We start from the raw sequence: 19,952 nt of genomic DNA, 5'->3' as shown, positions 1-19,952 counted from the left end.
TGTGACCTATAGCTTATCTACCCATCTACAGGACACTAGGGATGTCTGTGACCTCTAGCCCATACACCCATTCTACTGGACACTAGGGATGTCTGTGACCTATAGCGCACCCAAGCATCTACTGGGCACTAAGGATGTCTGTGACTTGTATACCCTCTACCAGTACTGGACACTAGGGTTGTCTGTGACCTCAAGCCCATGCAGCCCATCTACAGGACACGAGGGATGTCTGTGACCTCTAGCCCATCCACCCCATCTACAGTACACTAGGGATGTCTGTGACCTCTAGCCTTTCCACCCCATCTATAGGACACTGGGGATGACTGGACCCATAGCTCATCAACCCAATCTACAGGACAATAGTGATGTCTCTGACCTCTAGCCCATCCACCCCATCTAATGGACACTAGAGATGTCTGTGACCTCTTTCCCATCAACCCATCTAAAGACACTAGGGATGTCTATGATATATAGCCCATCCACCTCATCTACAGGACACTTCTGCAGTCAGATTGCTCCAGTTCGCAGACATTAGGTATGTCTGTCACCTATAGCCCATCCACCCATCTACAGGGCACTAGGGATATCTGTGACTTCTAGCCCATCCACCCAATCTACAGGACACTAGGAATGTCAGTGACCTCTAGCCCATCCAAAACATCCACAGGATACTAGAGATGTCTGTGACGTGTAGACCCTCCACCAATCTACTGGAAACTAGGGATGTCTGTGACCTCTAGCCCATCCAGCCCATCTACAGAACACGAGGAATGTCTGTGACCTCTAGCCCATCCACCCAATCTATAGGACACTAGGGATGATTGTGACCCATAGCTCATCAACCCAATCTACAGGAAAATAGGGATTTCTCTACCTCTAGACCATCCACCCCATCTACAGGACAATAGGACTGTCTGTAACTTATAGTCCATCCACCCATCTACAGGACAATAGGGATGTCTGTGGCCTCTAGCCCATCCACCACATCTCCTGGACACTAGAGTTGTCTGTGACCTATTTCCCATCAACCCATCTAAAGACACTAGGGATGTCTGTGATCTGTATTCCATCCACCTCATCTACAGGACACTTCTGCACTCAGGTTTCTCCAGTTTGTAGACATTAGGTATGTCTGTCACCTATAGCCCATCCACCCCATCTACGGGGGCCTAGGGATGTCTGTGAACTATATACTATCCACCCCATCTACAGAAATCTAGGTATGTCTGTGTCCTTTAGCCCATCCACCCCATCTACAGGACACTCGGGATATGTGTGACCTATAACCCATCCACCAATCTAAGGACACTAGGGATGTCTGTGACCTATAGCCGATCCACCTAATCTACAGGACTCGAGATGTCTGTGACCTCTAGCACATGCACCCCATCTATAGGACACTAGGGATGTCTGTGACGTATAGCCCCTCCACCCCATCTACAAGACACTAGGGATGTCTTTGACCTATAGCCCATCCACGCATCTACAGGATACTACAGATGACTGTGACCTATATCCCATCCACCCTTTTACAGGACACTAGGGATGTCTGTGTCCTATATCCCATCCACCCATTTACAGGACACAAGGATGTCTGTGTCCTCTTACACATCCACCCCATCTACAGGACACTAGACGTGTCTGGACCTATCGCCCTTCTACCCCATCTATAGGACACTAGGGATATCTGTGACCTGTAGCCCATCCACCCACCTACAGGACACTAGGGATGTCTGTGACCTGTAACCCATCCACCCCTTTTACAGGACACTTCTGCAGTCAGATTGCTCCTGTTCCCAGTTACTAGGGTTGTCTGTGACCTATAGCTCATCCACCCCATCTACAGGATACTAGGGATGTCTGTGACCTATAGCCCATCCACCCATGTTTGTGGGAAATGGACCTGTTGGAGTACTTTAGCAAGAGCATTTCAGAAAGAGGGGATAGCTCATGAAAATGCCTCCAGCATCCTTGATGAAGAAAACCAAGAAGAGCAACACAGTTGGACAAAGTTGCCGTCCCTTGGGTACTTTTGAGCTCTTGTGTTGAGTGAGACCGAGTCTGTGGGAAAGAAGGCACCAGAGAGCAGTATGTAGTTAGTGTTGTGCAGAGCCCTCCAATGCAAGCGCAGTGATGAGAATCCCTATGAGCTGTTGTGAAGATCGCGGAGAGCTCATTAAAACATCTCCAGGATGAGAAGTCTTCCTGACGTGAAAGTGTGAAGACTGCGGGGTACCCTCAAGCTGAGGTCTGGATGAACTCACATCAGGAGTGAACAGGTAGGAAGAGGAGGACCCAGAGGTTGTATAGGCATGGTGTCTCTGAGCTCTGGTCCTCAAGAGAGTCCGTGGCTATCCCAGCTAAAGCAAGGACCCCGGGGGGTTTGAAAGGCTAGTGAGATGGAAGCAAGGGTAGCTGGAAATGAGGAAGTCGTAGGACTGATGCAGGGGAGTTAGATCACGTGTCAACAAATGGGTTGTTACAAAGAAAAGAAGAAGAAAGGGGGCTAAGGCATTCATTGCTCCTAGCCTGAAGTGTGGGTAATGAGGAGATGAACAATTTTAGTGTCCTCAGTGGAGAGCCAGGTTTCCATCGGGTTGCAGAGGAGAGCTGTGGAAAAGAAGCGAAGCCATGAGGGACTTTGCTAGTATAATGTCTATGGAACAATGGGGTCAGGTAGGACGTGGATTGAAGCTTGGGGAAGCTACTCTAAGGATAGATAGCTTCCCATGACTAGCCACTGGGGTCTGGAAATGGTTCGTGGTCCCAAGAGTGCTTCTAGGAAGTGAATAAGCCGTTTGGAATAGTGTCCTTAAAAGTGATGTCTTCGAGGTGAGGCAATGCTGAAGCAGTGGAAATAGGAGCGCTAGATCTCCCGGGATGATCAAGAGCCCAGTGACCTTCCCCTTGATCCCCCTGAGGATGCTGGGCGCCTGGGATGGGTCCTTCTGCAGTGGGACTTCTGCGGTCCCTCAGCAGCTTGATGTGTCTGGTGGCTAACTGTGTGTGCACCATGCAGAAGTGCAAGGCCCATTCACACACTCTGGGTCTCTCTACCTGCAGAGGACTGCTGACCTGCAGCAAGTGGCCTCCCCGCCTCATCTTGAAAGCTGATCGGTGCAGACTCTGGAACCAAGGAAGTTTCGACTTCAGAGAAAAGGAACACTGTCAGCATTGTTGTAAGGGAGGTGAGTGGACGCCACTGCCCCACTCCACTGTGCTTCCACAACACTTGTCCCCCACCTCACTAACACTCAGCATCCAATCTGCCTGCAGGTTGGTGGTTGGAAGCCATAGCCCTTGGAGAAATGGAAGGGGCCCTTTGTCTGTCTTGTCTCTGCTTTTCTGTGGTACTTGAAGAGAAGTTGTTCGTGGTGGATTCGCTTTACTTGTGACGAATCATTCACGGACAACACTTTTTTCAGTACCAAATGCTACCTCTAAGGATTCCCTGGACATGATGGCAACTTGCAGAAAGATGGCCTTTCAGTCAAGCTTGTAGAGAAGCCAAATATGGATGTTTGGCCATGGACAGTTTGCTTGAGCTAGCTGTAAGTCACCTGTTCTGGTTACCTGAGCATCTGGCCCACCTGTAGGCCCCTGAGTGGGCCGTGCCAACCTTGGGGAGGCAGCTGTGGTTTTGCTACCAGCATCAATCACCTTAGAAGACTTTGAAAAGAGGCCATCTTCCAGAAGAGATGTTGGTGCCAGCACCATTCAGGGTGTGTGACTGGTTGACCAGAGGGGCATGCACTCTGTTCACCCTATGGGCCACCTAGTCACCAACCCTCAGCATCAAAATCCACTCAAAGAAGACTCTCCAGAGATCCTGTCAAGTTTGGGGAAGTGTCAATGGACTGGATGGCTATGCCTGCTCAGTGGACCAGGATGGACTGTAGTATTGGGGATGTATGTTTACATAAGATGCCATGAAGCATCCAAGGTTGCTGCTGCATCACTATCACAGCCTACTTGAAGTGTTGACTTCAGATGTGGACATGATGTTGACTTCCCATGAGGGACATGAAGTCCCTTCTCTCCTGGGTGTGTGACTGAATTGCACTTTACTAAGCATGTGCCTTACTTAGCTGATATATCTGTCATCTGGTCCTCTAACCCCAATATCCTGTCTTTCTGCAGGAGTGTCTGTGAGATACCAACCTTGAGAAGAAGTCATCGTTGTCGCCACACTACCACGGGAACTTCAAGTATGTGCTCCTTTCACGGAAGCTGTAGAATGGTGCCCTCTCTGGTCCAGGAGATCTAAACCTGGACCCAGCTCCAAGGTCACCAGCATCCCCTTCAGGTAAGTGTGCCTCGGGTGAGCATGCACTTAATGTAGGTGTATGTCACTCGGCTCGGCCCACTACCCAATGCTGTCCCTCCCCTTCTTCACAGGACAGTGGACGCGGTCACCTTTTTGAGAGATCCGATGCGTTCTCTGCTGATGTTCATGTCTGATACTTGAAGAGAGGCTGGCCGTGATGGATTCGATTCATCTAAGCGAGTCATACACGGCTCTCCTCTCTTTTAGTGTCAAACTCTGCCTCTGAGAGCTTCCTGAGCCAGTGCTGTTTCCAAGGTGGGTTTCTGGTGGCTGAGCGTGTGATGAGGCTCTCCCTCCATTGACATGTTTCACCCACATGAAGCCCAGCGTCCAAGCTAATGCTAAGACAACTTCCTAAGACCCCTCCAATTTTTAGAAAGGCCACAAGGGCTGTTGGGGGTTTCTTTCTGTTTAAATATTGAAATATACCGGCTAGCTTCTGTTTTTATCAGTACCTAATTATATCACGGAGGAGCATCTAGGGGCTTTTGTTAGTTAACTTTCAGGATATAGAATAGACTGGGAGCCAGGACTTGGTGTGACCCTGTCTTGACTTACCAGTAGCCATACCATTCTCTAAAGTGAAGTCTCTGAAATGGGAGCATGGGTTCATCTAACAGCCCCAGGACAACCTGTTTTGCAAACTTGTGCTTTGCTGTGGGTGTGGCTCCACCACCTTTGACTTACTACACATTGCATGACAAGCTGAGGGCAAGAAGTCACCCCCCTGTTGACATTAATTTTGGGCTGATGAGCCAGGGGGTTGGACAGACAGCATGGGTTTGATTGGGAATTGAATCACCTAGTCTACTCCTCCTCAGGGTCCTGGTTACTCTCAGAAGCTACTCCCAAGCTGCCCTGCTGTGAAGAAGATACGGGAGTGCTGTGAGAAGTGCCACCTCCTGGTGCTCAGACGGAGGTCGTCTGTGGTAAGTTCATACTATTTGTTGATGTCCAGTACATGGTCGAACTCTTCTCCATATCTCATCTTGTCAGGTGTCTCCTTGGACCTAATGCCCATCTTGAGGAAGCCACATTCATGTTGGTTTGGTACCCGTGTCCGTGAACATGTAGTTGTGTCTCTAACTTGGCGTCAGGCCTGCCAATGTTCCCTAACTCTATCCAGGCCCTTCGTGGAGGGTATTGCGAACACTGAGGAAGACACCCATGTTATAGAGTTAAGGCAAGATGTGGTGATGCTCATGGTATCTCTGGTTTTTTATCTATTGGTAAAGAAAAGTAACCAACCCCTCCCCTTTTATTCTACTAGCAAATCTTGTCTTACAGGGAGGACTTCTAGACCTGCTGAGAAATTCAGGGATGGGTTCCAGGGGCCAACACTTTTGGGAGGTAGGAAGATAAGTGGATGGTTTTTTCATGCCTGCCTAGGATAGCAGAAGAATTGAGAACAGTGGGAAGAAATATTTTCTATTTCATTTTCTTTGTGAAAAGAGTATTTACTCTACCTCTTCCTATATTTATAAAAAGCTGCTTGCTTGTGATGAAAAATCAAGCAATATGAAAAAATTAAATTAAAGAAATTGCAAAAGTTTCTACCCACACATAGGAATTTCAAACTCCCTCTTGAACTATATATGCACAAATGAAAAAGCAGGCGGAGAGAAAGCCATTTCATAGGGGCGAGTCTTCCCTGTGCCCAACAATTTTGTTTAAAATATTAATTTTAAACAAAAAGTGAAATATAATTTCACTTGTCCTTGGCATTAAAAAAAAAACTAATGGAGCTTGGAAAGTTTGATAAACTGCCCCTTCTTTTTCTGAGTTTTTAATTCATCTCTCAATGCAAGGAGAATTTTTGTCATTTCCTCAAGAATGTCTCACAGGTACTACCCTTGAGTTCTGGGATGCTTAAGAAGGCTGCCTCTTGTTCTCCACCACAGGGAGCAGGTTAGCTAGGTAGAGAATTCTCTGCCCACTACAGCAGTTTCCTCTGAGAATGTACATTCTTCTCTACCATCTTCTGTATGACTTTACTACCTCTTTTGATGTGGCTTTAAAAAAAAAAAACTTGTCACTTATCTAGATATATTAACTAGTGGGTCCTCCTTTCCTTTATGGTTCTAGAGATTTAACCCACCACCTTCTGCATGCTGGATAAGCATTCCCACCTAGGCCCTGTTGGTCCTAGGTACACATTTCCTGCCTAGCCCCTCCCCTCCTTCTTTCCCAGCCCCTCCCCTTGTTCCTTCTCTCTTACCTTCCTCCCTCCATTTTGCCTTTGAGGACAGGGTAAAAGCTTATTTTTTAAAATAAGTTCTCTTTTCATTAACACCCAATGGTCTTTTTTTCTCTTTCTTTTCTTTTCTTTTTTCTTTTGAGACAGGGTTTCTCTGTAGCTTTGGAACCTGTCCTGGAACTAGCTTTTGTAGACCAGGCTGGCTTTGAACTCACAGAGATCTGCCTGCCTCTGCCTCCTGAGTGCTGGGATTAAAGGTATGCGCCATCACCCGGCCAAGGGTCTTCCTCTCCGTAGCCTCCACTTCACTTGTAGCTGTCCTTTATGGATCAACTGACATGAGCTGTGGCTACATGAATGTCTACTCAGTAGTTTTACAGATTTGTGGAGGTTTCCCTAAGCAGTCTTATTACTAGGTTGGGCCTTTGAGCTGAACAGTGGATCAACCTGGGTACCATTTGTGGGTTCCTACTCCCTAGCTGTCTGCTGTTCATGACCTTAGGCTAGCCTGCTTGCCACCTGACCTCTGAACTGCATTTCTTACTCACGTGTCCTAAGTCTTTTGTATTTAGCTTGGATGACTCTACTGGCTGATATAACTCAATCAGTGTTTTCCTCTGTCAGTTTTTTCTCAATTATATTTTTTATTCCTTCTTTAGAGTTAGTTGTATCATTTAAAGGGCGCTGTTATTTTTTTGATCTCTTCTCATTGTTTGTCCCATTAGTCGGTCCTACCATTTAGATGCCCCCCGCTGCCATCTCTGCATCATTTGGGCCCCACATTTGTTTAGTTAAAGGAATCAGATCCCTTTCTCAGTGTCACCTTCCGTCTTGACAGGATGCCTATTTCTGCACCAGCTTCTGGGATGGATGCAGGCCCAGGACCCACCATCATTGGGCAGGTAGGGGAATTTGTTGTTAATTTGTTTTTCTCACCTGCAGTAGACCCTTAACTAACAGCTGCAAATCTACCTTTAGAAAGACATCCTGAAAGTTTGCTCACCACGAGGGCTGAGGCCATGCCTCTAAGGTCAGCACCACACCGTGGTATAACATAGTCGGTATTCAATGCTGACAATGTGTTTATGACGAGTATTATAAAGTCGGCCTCTCTGTGAGCTCTGCAGGAAATGCCTAGGGACAAGGCCTATGTCAAGAAAGTGAGCATCATTGCTGTGTGCCTTGATGATGTGAAGCTAGAGGACCTCCATCATCAAACCCTGGAAGGGCTCCTTAGACACTCCACACTCAGTAGTGGCGCCAGGGCTAGCTTCAGGGGGAAAAGGGTTGAAAGTGGGGTGTGTGACATGTCCTCAAACCCTATTGCAGTCAACGCACTAGCCTGCTGTGCTCACTATGCTGGGGGGACTTCCTGGAGGAAGCCAGCTTCAGAGAAGAGTTGCTGGCACTCAGCTGCGGTGCTTGAAGATAGGTTATCCGTGTTGCCTTCGCTTTATTCGTGACGAATCATACACGGTTGACCTATTTTTCAGTACCAAATCCCGCCTTGGAGGAATTTCTGGGGTTGAGCCTCACTTCAGGGTGGGACTTTGGTGTTAGCCCTTCTCTGGGGTAAGTGAAGGGGTCGTTCACCACAGGCACTTCCAGGAGCACACAGGCCATCTTTGCCCAGTGTGTCTGTCCCTGGTTCTCTGGTGGACTCATGGAGGTGATATCTACTTTGGAATGAGGGGAAGCGGTCTATAGTCATCCAGTTTATCCCCTTTACAGATCACACAGAGTTAAACTTCTATAGTATAAAAATATGCCTCTCAAGTACCTTAGGGAAAGGTCAAGTTCAGAGTTAGGGATTATGTTCATACATTCACATAGGCGTTTCCACACCAGCCCTCTGGGCTTTCATTCTCTGGAAGGAGGGCCAATTCTCTAGACCACACCTTATGTGGGCATGGCTAACCCCTCTGTGATAGTGCAATGGCTTCTGGACAGTGATACCAACCACGGGCAGGAGACAAGAAGTGGCCCCAGGCCACAGCACATGTGTTCTATGGCTAGAATGATTCCCTCGTCAGGCCCACTGCCTGGGACACGCCAACAAAGCTCCCGAAATCAAGTGCTCGAACGGAGGTTGTCCATGGTGTGTTCATTTTATTTATGATGAGTATTACATGGCCAATCTCCTTTCGGCACTAAAATCTTCCTAGGAGAGCTTCTCCAGGGGAGTTCTGTCAGCGTCCATGCAGGGTAAGAAAATGGAGTGTCCCCTGCACCAAGTACTTTTTTTTTCTCCTGAGATTTATGTCACCCGGTTGTCAAAGTAGGATTTCCCAGAAATGACACCAACTATTTTGGGTGACGCAGTGGCTTTCTGGCCATTGTTATAAAAAGCGTAGTACAAGTACATTGGGCCAAACACTGCTTTTAGGTGAGGAAAAGGTCCCGGATGGAGGCAGCTGTAGGGAAGGAAGAATTTGAGTCACTCCTGGGGTGGGGCCAGCTGGGTACAGGCACTCATTTTTTCGTTCATTGTTATTTCTTAAGTGTTGTAGCCCCAGGGTGAACTCTAGGAAGTAAAACAAGCTCTCAGCCTGGAGTGTGGGAGGGCATCTCACGGCGCCGGTTAGTAGTATTGGCATGCTGATGCCCTTCCTCTGACTCCAGTGTCCCGTTTGAAGGAGAGGACTCGGCAGCATCCAATACTCCCTGGTGCTTGCTAAAGGTGTGACCTTGAATGAGTCACCTGTCTGTGCCTCAGTTTGTCTGTATGAGAGCATTAATGGCTGCTTATAAGGTATGTACACACACCGAATGTGTGCTCTGTATTTTAGTAGTGCCTGGTTTTCCCGGGAAAGCTGGAAAACCATTGGATTTTATAATGATGCTCGTTGCATGAATGTAGTTACCATGTGGATCACTTCCCACCTTCTGGAGCACAGGTTCCTTGATCAGAAGCCTCATCTCTGGTGCCCTTAGGTGTACACGGTGTGGATGACATTGGATGAATGGCGGTTTGATGTGTTTTCTCTGTTGAACCCTCTTTGAGGACTCTCAGAAGCTGGAGAGAATGGAGGACGGTCCCAGAGCCTTGTACTCCCTGATGCTTCTGGTTTGTCTGGGTCTGGGGTCTTGCTGTCCTCTCAGGATGCTGCCTTGGAGAGGGAGTCAACCACTTTTAGATCAGCCTTCATTGGTGGGCCTGATGGACCCTACCACACAGAGAAGTCATGGTTCCTTCTATGTCAGACCCAACCCATGACTTCTCTAGGAGACACATTTTGGGATTCAAACTTGGTAATGCACTTTTGGGTGAGTGACCAATTGCTGGCCAAAGCCTGGACCCGTGATGCATTTCCATGAGCCTCTTCCTACCTGTAGGCAAGAGAGAGTCTGTAAGAGGCTGTTTTGCAGTTGGATCTGGGGGCTGCACTGGAGGCAGCACCAGCCTCCTTAGAGGGCGGGAGTCAGGGAGCCAGAGCCGAGGGAGGCAGCGCTGCCTGGGAAGAGGTGCGCTGCGCTGCTCTCGGCCTGTGCTGACGTTTGATTCTGGAGCAGAGGTTGCCCTTGGTGAATTCGCTTTATTGATGTTGAATCACACAAAGGCAACTTTTGTTTGAGTATCAAAGCCTGCTTGGGGTGGTTTTGGGGGTAAGGTGCAATGCTCTGGGTCTCTGTGTATGACATGTGCTAGAATGGATGGTGGAGATGGTGTGGACAGGCGGACACACAGGGTCCCTGGAACCCATAAAGAGAAGCCAGTGTCTGCTTGATGGCGTTTCTCAGCCTAAATTCCCAATGTTACAGCAGCACTTAGCCCCCCTCCTGGTTCCAAACATGCTGGCTACTCTACTTTGAAGACACCTTGGCCAAATGAGCTCACATATTAAGGACAAGGGCAGCTTTCCCTTCTCTGTCTCCCTCACCCCAACTCACTCGGTCATGACCTCTTACATTCCCTGTTTTCTCCCCCATCCTACTTCCTGTGTGCTTCACTTTCTCCCCATTTCTCACCAAACCTTCTTCTCCATTTTTGAATGGGTTAGGAAATGAATAGAGGCGGCCAGCATTTCATCCCGTTTACATTAAATAATAGTCATAAAATAATCACAAAATAACACCACAAACTACCGGAATGGCTCGGAGGAAAATGTGTTCAATTGACTACAAATTGGCAGAAGAATCCAATTTTCTTGACCACATTTCTGCTGCGACATTTGACCTGGGGAAACAGTCCTCTACAGACATGGCAGCCACGAGAGGCAGCCTGTGGCAGTGGTGGCTACTGTGAGCAGTAATATTGGGGTAGAGGAATGTACATTGAGGAATCAAATCTTTGTCCAGATTTTTAAATGGGAAAGAATTGATCCTAATGAAAATAATTTGAGAAAATAACAAGGGAAATAAAAGAAATGAAAATGGCTCAACAGCATAGTCGAGGAAGCTAAACAGGGAATTGGATTAGTTTAATGGAATTTACTTCAGAGCAAGAGAAAGGGAGAGAGAGAGGGAGGGAGGGAGGGAGAAAGCATGTTTTATGAAAATCAATGGGGGTGTGGTTTTTGGCCAGGTGGGGAAATCCATGTGCTTGGTGCTTAGACTGGAGCCAATGGGACCAGTAGGAAGACCTGGTCACAATGCAGGTCCTTTGTGTGACTAACTAAACACTATTTCCTGTCACAAACCTTTCCAGAATGCTTCCTAGACAGATGTGCTGACTGCAATAGTAACAGGCTGGCGAGGGTCCTGGAGGATGTGAATGGGAACCAGTGCCAGCGCATGTAGCCTGTGAGCAGTCTTCTTCAGTTCCCTCTAGCCTCAGGAGACATTCTGGGTGAGACACTGGCTCCGGGGTCGGGTGGATGCTCCATGCTCAGTGGGGTATTGGAACTGCCCTTCCTTTGGGTTCCTGTCTTGCCAACTTGCATTATTAGCTTTTAAGACATGTCCACTGTTGGTGCTGAATGTCCCTCTGTCCTAGAGGCTAGCACCATATAGGACATCATCATAGAGTTGACATAGCCAGGATTTAATGTACTACCTGGGGTGTGATGGAATTTTCTGGCCTGCTTTAGAGGTGACCAGCGTTTCATGGTGGCTCTTTCCAGAAGGACATTTACCTCAAAGGACCTCGGAGGCTATACCGTTGTCTTGGAGCTGGTCAGTGACTGGAACCCTCTACAGGACAGGTGCTTGGAGGAAGACCCTGGACAGTTCTAAGCTGGACAGTGCTTGCTGCCTGGACCTTGTATCTACCACTAGCCATTGTCCTCACCACCGTGTGGGCCTTAGAAAGACTTCCAGGAGGCGATGCCAGCTTGGGAAGGAGCCTCTGGTCTGCAGGTCAGTTTCCAAAACACCTAGATAAAACTTCCCGTGACAATTTCCCCCTTTATGACGGCATGTGACTGGCCTCTTGCTTCAAGGCTGTGTCAGACAAAGGACTCTGCTGTTGGTCCCCCTCCATGTTTGCAAAACGGGTGGTGGGCGCAGAATCCAGACTCTGCTTTTGGCTTATGTCATCAGGTCTTGAGCCTCACTGACTGGCCCTCTCCTATGGCATGCTTGTGTGTCTTCTTCAGACAAGCTGCTCTACAGTGTCTGAAGAGATACCGTTTAGGATCTGCTTGAATTGTTCCTCCTCTCCTCCCTTCATGTTTGTGAAGCTTCAGTTGCTTTGTTTATGGGGTTGAATGGTCAGGTAGTTCTGGTTGTCACCTCTTAAACCACCTGTGAGGGATGACACGGTGGGAGTGCTTGGTTGGGGAAGACGCTGTGGGTGGGCCCAAAGAGGAGCATCTCTACATGTTGGTCACTGCCTTGTTGCTCCTACTGGGGGCATCCTCACTGCGAGGGTGGCGGGTGTGCATGCAGGACCTTAGGGCTTCCCTGTCTCTGGGGCTGGCAAGGGAAAGATGAGAGTGGGCAGAGTTCTGTGTACACCTCCTGACTGTGCCCACTTCTCTTGCCCAGGGCCAGCCCCTGGCTACCTGGGTCTCGAGGTCAACTTCCGGGAAGGCTCTAGAAATCTATTCTGGGGCGATGGTAGATGCGCTAGGGAGGTGATGAATAATTGCTCTCAGGGGGTGGAGGGTGGCTCCTTACCGAACGGGGAGGACCAAATGCTGAGGGCCTCCGGAGATGGGCCTTCTGGAAACCCAGTCATGTTGAAGCATCAGTCTTGGTCTGAGCATCCAAGTCTCTCCGTGGTACTCGGAGAGAGGTTACCCGAGCAACTTTGCATCTGGAGGACGAATGTTGCTCGGTGAACCCCTTTTCGGTATCAGAATCCCTCCAGGGAGGCCGATTGGAGACCCCAGCACCTAAGGGAAGAACATGGAATCATCTTGCTCTGGGGTATGGGACGGATGGTCGACCAGCTGGAAAGTAATTGTTTCTAATGTACTTCACCTGGTCCACTAGCCGTCGATGCCCGCTGCGGCCCCGCGTCCAGAATGCTGCTACCTCAGCTCAGCACCTCTGCTGGTACTTGAAGGAAGATCGACCGTGTTATATTCGCTTGGCTGACTTCGAATAATACATGGTTGATCTTTTCTCGGTATCAACGCTCAGCTTGAAGAAGTTCTTGGAATTGCAGCCCCTGTGGGGGGGTGGGGAAAGGGATATGGTGCTTCTAGGTTGCTACCTCAGTGGGAACCTGGGCCGGGTGGGATAGGCTGTGTGCTGTCCGTGTCTAGCTCCTCTCACCATTCACATCTACCCTACCCCTCCCCAGGGCAGCTTCAGGAGGTGATGCAAGCTCTGTGGATACAGCAGCCAACATTGGGTACTTGAGGAGAGGTTGTCTGTGATGAGTTCGCTTTATTAATGACGAATATAACACAGATGGCCTGTTTTCAATACCACCTGTTACTCCTGTCACTCGGCAGTACCTCCCAGGTGCCATACCACCGCTCGGTAGGTGAATGCATGGACTCTGTATGACACCTGTCACCCTATCCACTGGGCCTCAGCTTCACACCCATCCTGAGAAGCTTCCTGGGATCACACCAACCTTGCAGGCTGGCCATGAAGTGCTGGCCCGGCATGCAATGGATGCCTGGAATCTGTCCGCTTTCCGTGCCTCTTGCCACAGGAGTAGGTGTCTGTCCCTATCTAAGGCGTTCCACTGAGAGCTGCATGTCTGCATGCCCTGCATCTGGGGTGCCTCCCAATACCATGAGGGCTTGGAGGGATGGCGTAATAGTTGGGGAAGAATCAGGCCAGCTGGTTGTATATACAGCCCATGATGGAGTTCCATTCCTCCTACATGGTCACCTCTCTCTAGCCTTAGGTCTCACCTTTGTGAGTCTGGGTGTCAGGGGAGGGCCATATTCTGCTGGCCCACTGCACACAGCTTGGTGGTCAGGCATGTATCTGACTCACCCTGACTCAGAGCATCATGTCTCCCTCAGCAGGGGTAGGGAAGCCCATCTTAGAGGAAGAAGCCACCTATGTAGTGTCCATGCTGCTGGGTGACAGCTGAAGTAGCTTGTCTCTGAGATGCTCACTTTCTGTGTGATGGCATCTACGCTGGACCACTGATACTCTGAGTTGCTGATGCCAGCATAGAAGCCTGTGTGTTGATTGAAACTGGAGTCTGTGTGCGAGGCTGTACCCTAGCTGTTGCTTTCCCAGTTCTCTGGTGGAAACAACAGTGTACCCTTGAGCATATGAGGCAGTGGTACCCCTGCTGTGTCCCTGTCTCAAGCAGACCCAGGTCCCAGACAGGGGTTAGCCTGTACTTAACTCATGCCTTGTCCATCTTTGTACTCTATCTCTGTCCTACCCCTGTGAGCTTGCCATAGAGACTTGGCTTGGAGACTCGGGCACCTCAGAAAGTAGCTGATCATGCCCAGGAGGAACCATTGGTATTTGGTAAGGATCTCCAGGGTGGAAGAGTTCTTTCTGAGTAGACTTGCATTGCCCCACCAGTGCAAGTAGCTCCCTCGTCTTGGCAGCTGGACCCTGTGGGCTTCTTCGCCTCTTCTGGGCCCCCTCAACAACAACATCCTCTGTGCCCACAGAGGACAGTATCTCCCTCCCCTCTGCATCCCCATTCCCCCACAGTCCTGCCCAAAGGCCTGGCTGCCCACTCTTGCTTGGACCTGGCACATAGTCTCTCTTCAGTCTCTTCCTCTTGTTCAGGAAGGCCTTCTCATTCCCCTTCTTCTGGGAGCTGGTCATAGTTGCCTTTTCCCTGCTATCCCAAATTGCCTAGTGCTGTCTTTATGGTCTAAGGCTCTCTGAACAACTCTCCCCGCCAATACCACCCCCACACAAAACAAACAAACAAACAAAAAACACTGTAAGATTACCCAAGGCATGGACAGACTTTTGTATTTTTCTTTCTTTTTCCTTCCCTTCCTGTCCTTCCCTCCCTTTGTCTTTTCCCTCCTTCCCTCCTTTTTTCTCCCCTGGCCCCATTTCCCTCTCTTCTTTCTTACTTCCTTAACTTATCCTCTGCTTCATTCTAAGCCTTAGGATCCAGGCCAGGTCTATAGTGACAGAATAATGAAGCATGCTGATTGACTAACAGAGTCCCCAAAGGCAGAAACCATATTAGGTTAATCCCCAGGAAAGTGGTGAGCGTGAAGCAGGAATTCCATAAGATGTGGTGGCTGATTCCATAAATATGGAAGCTGGGTTTTGCATAGTCTTTGCATTTGTTAGAGGCTGTTTGGTTTTCCAGCCCCCCTGCCACTACCTCACCCTAGAATATCACTCTTCTGAGAGTCCCTGCAGCTAGAGACAGGTCAGCTAGGTGTACAGGCTTTTCTCCACTCTTGTGGCTGGGGCCCCATGCTAGATCTCAGACTCATCTAAGCACAACCCCCTTCCACTCCATGAATGCCTCTGTGGTGATGAGCCAGAGGCCCATGGAGCCCCTTTTCAGCAGGCCTGATCTGCTGTCAGGGCTAATATTTTATGCAGGGACCCGAGTAAATGGGAACATTTGCAGATGGAAATTGCTGTTAATGACACATCTTTAGAATATATTAAACGTGTGCGAGGCCGCTGCTGGCCTTCCAGTTTAATTGCTCCAATGTAAGCGCAGCCACACCTCAGCATCAGCAGGATGGCCACCCCAAGTCCCTTCACCACTGAGGGGGAAAGCCCCAGGTACCTCATCTACCAAGGGAGGATGGTGCAAGAGATGGGATGTCTGCTGGGATGCCGAGCAATCAGCGGCATGCACGTTTCAGACTCACTGGAGACCCAGAGGATGACCCCTCTCGGTTGATGCAGACTTTAATAAAAGCAAAATTACTAGACTTATCCATTGTTTGAGGAGAAGAAAAGACAAACAAAGGACTTTTCTCATCTAATGAGTCAAGTGAAAATGTCTGTCCCCCCAGGCAGGCAGACAGGCAGGCAGGAAGAAAGCCCCTGAGGGTACATCTAGGGTCAGAGAATTCACATGCTATCTCTGAGATAGCAAGTAAACCCTGTAGGCCAAGGTCACAGAGCAGAGGCTGTTTCTCTGTGCCTGGCAGATGTTAGAACCAGTTCACCCAACCCTTGCTTCTTGCTTCTTTTCGATGTGATGGGACTGAGCCCAATGGTGCATTTCTTTGTTGTTTTTAAGGGGAGTGTGTGTGTGTGTGTGTGTGTGTGTGTGTGTGTGTAGGGGTAAGTATTAGCTGTCCCCAGTGAGTATTTGTGACCTGTGAGGGGAGTAGGTTCTTTTTATGCAAGAGGAATTTGCTGGGACCCAGAGAGGTTGGGTGACTTTCCAAGCTCTCCCATCTGGAGACATGGCTCCGGGCTATGTGTTCTCAACATTTCTACTTGTGCTGGCCCCATGGACCTCTCGAAATGACCCATGCGCCATAGATGACAGACAGCTCATTGAATTGGTTTCCACGTCTTTCTGTACAGTGAGGCAGGCTCACTTTACCCAAGACATTTCTTGCCAGGATCATCAGGCTTTTCTTTTTTCCCTTTTAACTTACCTGTTTCTTCTCCCATTAACTAAGAGGCTTTCATTCCTGTCTGGCTTGAGATGGGGCTGCCTACTCCATCAGGAAACCCAGGGCACTGTGGATGTTAAATATCAGGCCGGAATTGGCTGTTTTGTTTGCTTCTACTGAAGGTCTGCATTAGCCGGCTCTGTCATTTTGTGTGTGTGTGTGTGTGTGTGTGTGTGTGTGTGTGTGTGTGTGTGCCTGCTGCATCCTGTCAGAGGCTGGAGCACTGCATGATGAGCTACGTACATCTTAGCTTGTGTGCTGGGTAGGCTAGGATCATTCTAAAGATGTCATCCCTCATCTGAGGTCCCCAGAAGCTGACTGAATCCCCCGAGTCTGCTCCCCTCCTGGCCAATTTCTCTTCTCACATCTTTGAGCAGTTAAGAACTCTGGACTGTAGGGTCCTGTCCCCATGGGGATTTGGAGTCAGACCCATGTCTAGTGAGTCAGTAGTGTTTCTTTGTCAAGATTTGAAGGGTTGTGGGAACCTGTGTACCCCTAGGGCTGCTCATAGATGCTCAGAAAACACCCATCTTCCTTGGATCCAATGGGCTCAGATGCTGGCACCAGGAGGTGATGGAGCGAAAGCTGGGAGGAAGCTCACAGGCAGCACTCAGAGAGCATTTATGGGATGAATAAATAAAAACACACTTTTTTTTTTGAAGAAATTAAGAAACAAGGAAAGGGAGAAATATCCAGGGAAGACAACATAAATCTCCAGCAATGTTACCAACACTACAGCCGGGGCTGCTGAAAAGATCCTGTGGAGGTGGTGGGGCCATTTGTCATGGGCGAGGTCAGGCTTGAGGGCTGGGACATGGGGCCTGATGGAGGCTCGTCCATCTTTTTCTTATTATCCCAGCGACATGGAGGGCAGCTAGAGGATCATAGAACTGCAGCCTCCGAAGGAAGGTGGCAAGGCTGGGAGTGCGAGGGACCCCGAGGGAGGGCAGGCTGCCCCAGGCCCTGCCCCCTCCAGGAAGCCTTCTCGCTCCAGCCCAACACACGATCTCACTTGCCCTCGGATGTTCATCATGTGATCTTTTATCGACGCTACTGTGGAACTTGTTTGCATGTGTGCCTGTGCTTGCCCAGATTGCATACCGAGAAGGCCCTGTGAAGGCTTGTTGTCCTTGTCTTTCCATTGTAGGCACATGATGCTGGATTGGCCCTCAGGAGTGGATGTTCAGGAACTCCACCTACCCAACTGCTATTTCTACGTTGGAGCTGTCCCTTCGGGTATGCCCATGGGACAGCCATGGCTGCAAGCAAGCCCCGAGGCCTGCCCTTAAGCCGTCAGTGGGCCTGGTGAGTGTCTGCCCTCGGGACTTATAATACTTGGTTCCATTAGGGCTTGGATCAAGAATGGGGTTTTCCCAGGGCAAAGGGGTCCAGAAGTTGTGTAGAAGATGCACAGAATGGAGTTGGAGGCACACATCCCAACCCTGCCCCCCACCCCACCCCAATCCTGCCATCTGCGACAGCTTCGTTTTCTCTAACACTCAAAAATACATGGTTCTGCTACGCTCTCCTTGGCAGGCAGGGTAGCCAGAGCTGCAGGGCTGCCAAGGCCTGGGGGAGCCGCCAGCCTGCAAAGTTTACTGTACAAACAGTTGGGGGGGCGTCTCTGCTAACTCGAAATCCCCATCAGTAAACATGCCAGTTTAAAGTGTAATTAACTCAGGCCGGAAAAAGAATTCTGATTTGGACTGCTTTTCACAGTTGAGATTGTTTTTCTTTTATTTATTTATCTCTTTCCGGGTGTGCTGGTGTCTGTGGTGGGTTTTAGCCAGGAAAAATAGAGAGGGGGAGGGCGTGGTGGGATAAGACAGTTGGGAGAGAGAGAGTGGAAAGGACAAGGGGAGACGGCCTTGCACCTGTATGAGCCTGAGGTCTCCATCTATTTTCTGTCCTGGGTGGAAGCTGCGTGCAGACAGAGAGACTAAGCTAGAAGGTATCCCAGGGCCACTTAGTGAAGGAGGAACACGGGTCTCTGTGCCAGCTGGCCAGGTGGCTCAGGAGTTATGGGGTGCTGTGTGACCCCCGAGAAACTTGCTCCCTCTGATGCCTTCTTTGCTTTAGTCTCTCAGCAGCTGCTCTGTTCCTGTTGCTGCCTCTTCCCCCTGGATCTCCTGCCCAAGGCAATGAAGATGTCTGACTGGAGAAGATGCCCCTCAGGGAGAGGACCAGGACCACCCAGGACCCAGTGGGATCCAGTACCCCTGCCACACCCTGTGCCATCCGTCTCTGAGCCCCCCCACCCCCAATCAATAGCCCCTGCTTTTTACAACTGCCTCCCCGCCCCCAGCCTTGCAGTTTAGATCTCAGCCGGACCTGAGCAGCCCTTGCTTAGGAGCCTGAGTTGGGGGTGGTGGGGCAGACCCAGGGGACTGAGCATGGGGAGAAAAAAAGATTTCTGCTCTTGGCTTTCAAGTCTCAGTGTGTGGAGCCCTTTGAATAATAAACATATATCATAGAATGTAAATATGCCTACGTGTCTGTGTTCAGAGGGACTTTTAAGTGGGATTGGGGGGTTAACAGCATGGTCTGGACTCCTTCAGGAGGGGCCTCCTGGGATGTCTCTGTCCTGCAAGCCCTTTGCTGAAAGCAATACCCCAAAGCAGGGGTTCGCAACTGGATTCCTGACCCCAGGGGACCAGCCCCATAGTTTGATTAAAGAACCAGAGACACGAAAAGACCCCTATCATCCTGGGGTCTCACATGAACCGGCCCCCACCCTTCCAGCTCCTTCAGCACAAGCTGAGCTCCCAGGGGCAGAAGCCAGATCCTGGGATACAGCCTGTGCCCACGCGCCTCTCATTGCTGGGCCTCAGCTTGGTCACGACTCAGCCCGGCTGACTCAGACAGAGCCAGGAGCAGGAGACTCATAAATTACATAATTACCCATGAAACCTGCCGCCACCGCTCTCTCCAGCCGGGAGGGACATGCTCCTTTCAGGCTCTGGCCGGTGGTGACTCACTGTTTTCCCCAGAGCCTCTGCCCGCCCACCCACACAGCCACCTCATCTGGGCTGTTGGGCAGAAGGAGGGGCCCCTGGCCTCATCCCCATTCCCCCCTCTTCCTGTTGTCAAGACAAAGGCAAGCAGCCCCCTTCTTGCTGTGGGCTTTGGTGGGGGCACCTGCCCCTGCAGCGTCCCTCTACAGCCCCCTGGTGGCGCTTCTCATAGATGCCTGCGTGTGACACAGGAGGAAACTGAGGCTTAGGAAGGCTGGCTGTCTCCTGTCCCCCCTGTGGGGTGGCTTTGGTTACAGCAGAGAGAACTGGGAGCTCTCCAGCTCCCCATACATACAGACTTTAGCCCCTTCCCCAGGTCCTCTGGGTAGAAACTAATGCCCCTTTGGAAAACACTTGACCATGCATTTGACAGGTATAAGGTGGTCTTTTCAACCTTCAGAGGGTAGTCAGCCCCTTAGCAGAAGGGACAACCATACCTAGGAGAAATAGTTCAGTGAGTAAGGTGATTTTCATGCAAGCATGAG

The 19,952-nt window shown here is 49.8% G+C and overlaps 1 long non-coding RNA gene across 1 annotated transcript; it reads left to right on the top strand.

The window, feature by feature from the left end:
- Positions 1–11,238: 11,238 nt before the first annotated feature.
- Positions 11,239–13,369, top strand: LOC121434417. Its single transcript, XR_005972427.1, has 3 exons — positions 11,239–11,313; positions 11,588–11,822; positions 13,216–13,369. It is a non-coding gene; the product is annotated as an uncharacterized LOC121434417 (long non-coding RNA).
- The last annotated feature ends 6,583 nt before the right edge of the window (positions 13,370–19,952 follow it).

Source organism: Microtus oregoni, unplaced genomic scaffold (assembly GCF_018167655.1).
Source record: "Microtus oregoni isolate MIOR12 unplaced genomic scaffold, Mior012 000043F_ref0000047, whole genome shotgun sequence".
Classification (NCBI taxonomy): domain Eukaryota; kingdom Metazoa; phylum Chordata; class Mammalia; order Rodentia; family Cricetidae; genus Microtus; species Microtus oregoni.
The sequence above is the reverse complement of the archived record's forward strand: the minus strand, read 5'-3'. Positions and strand labels throughout refer to the sequence as shown.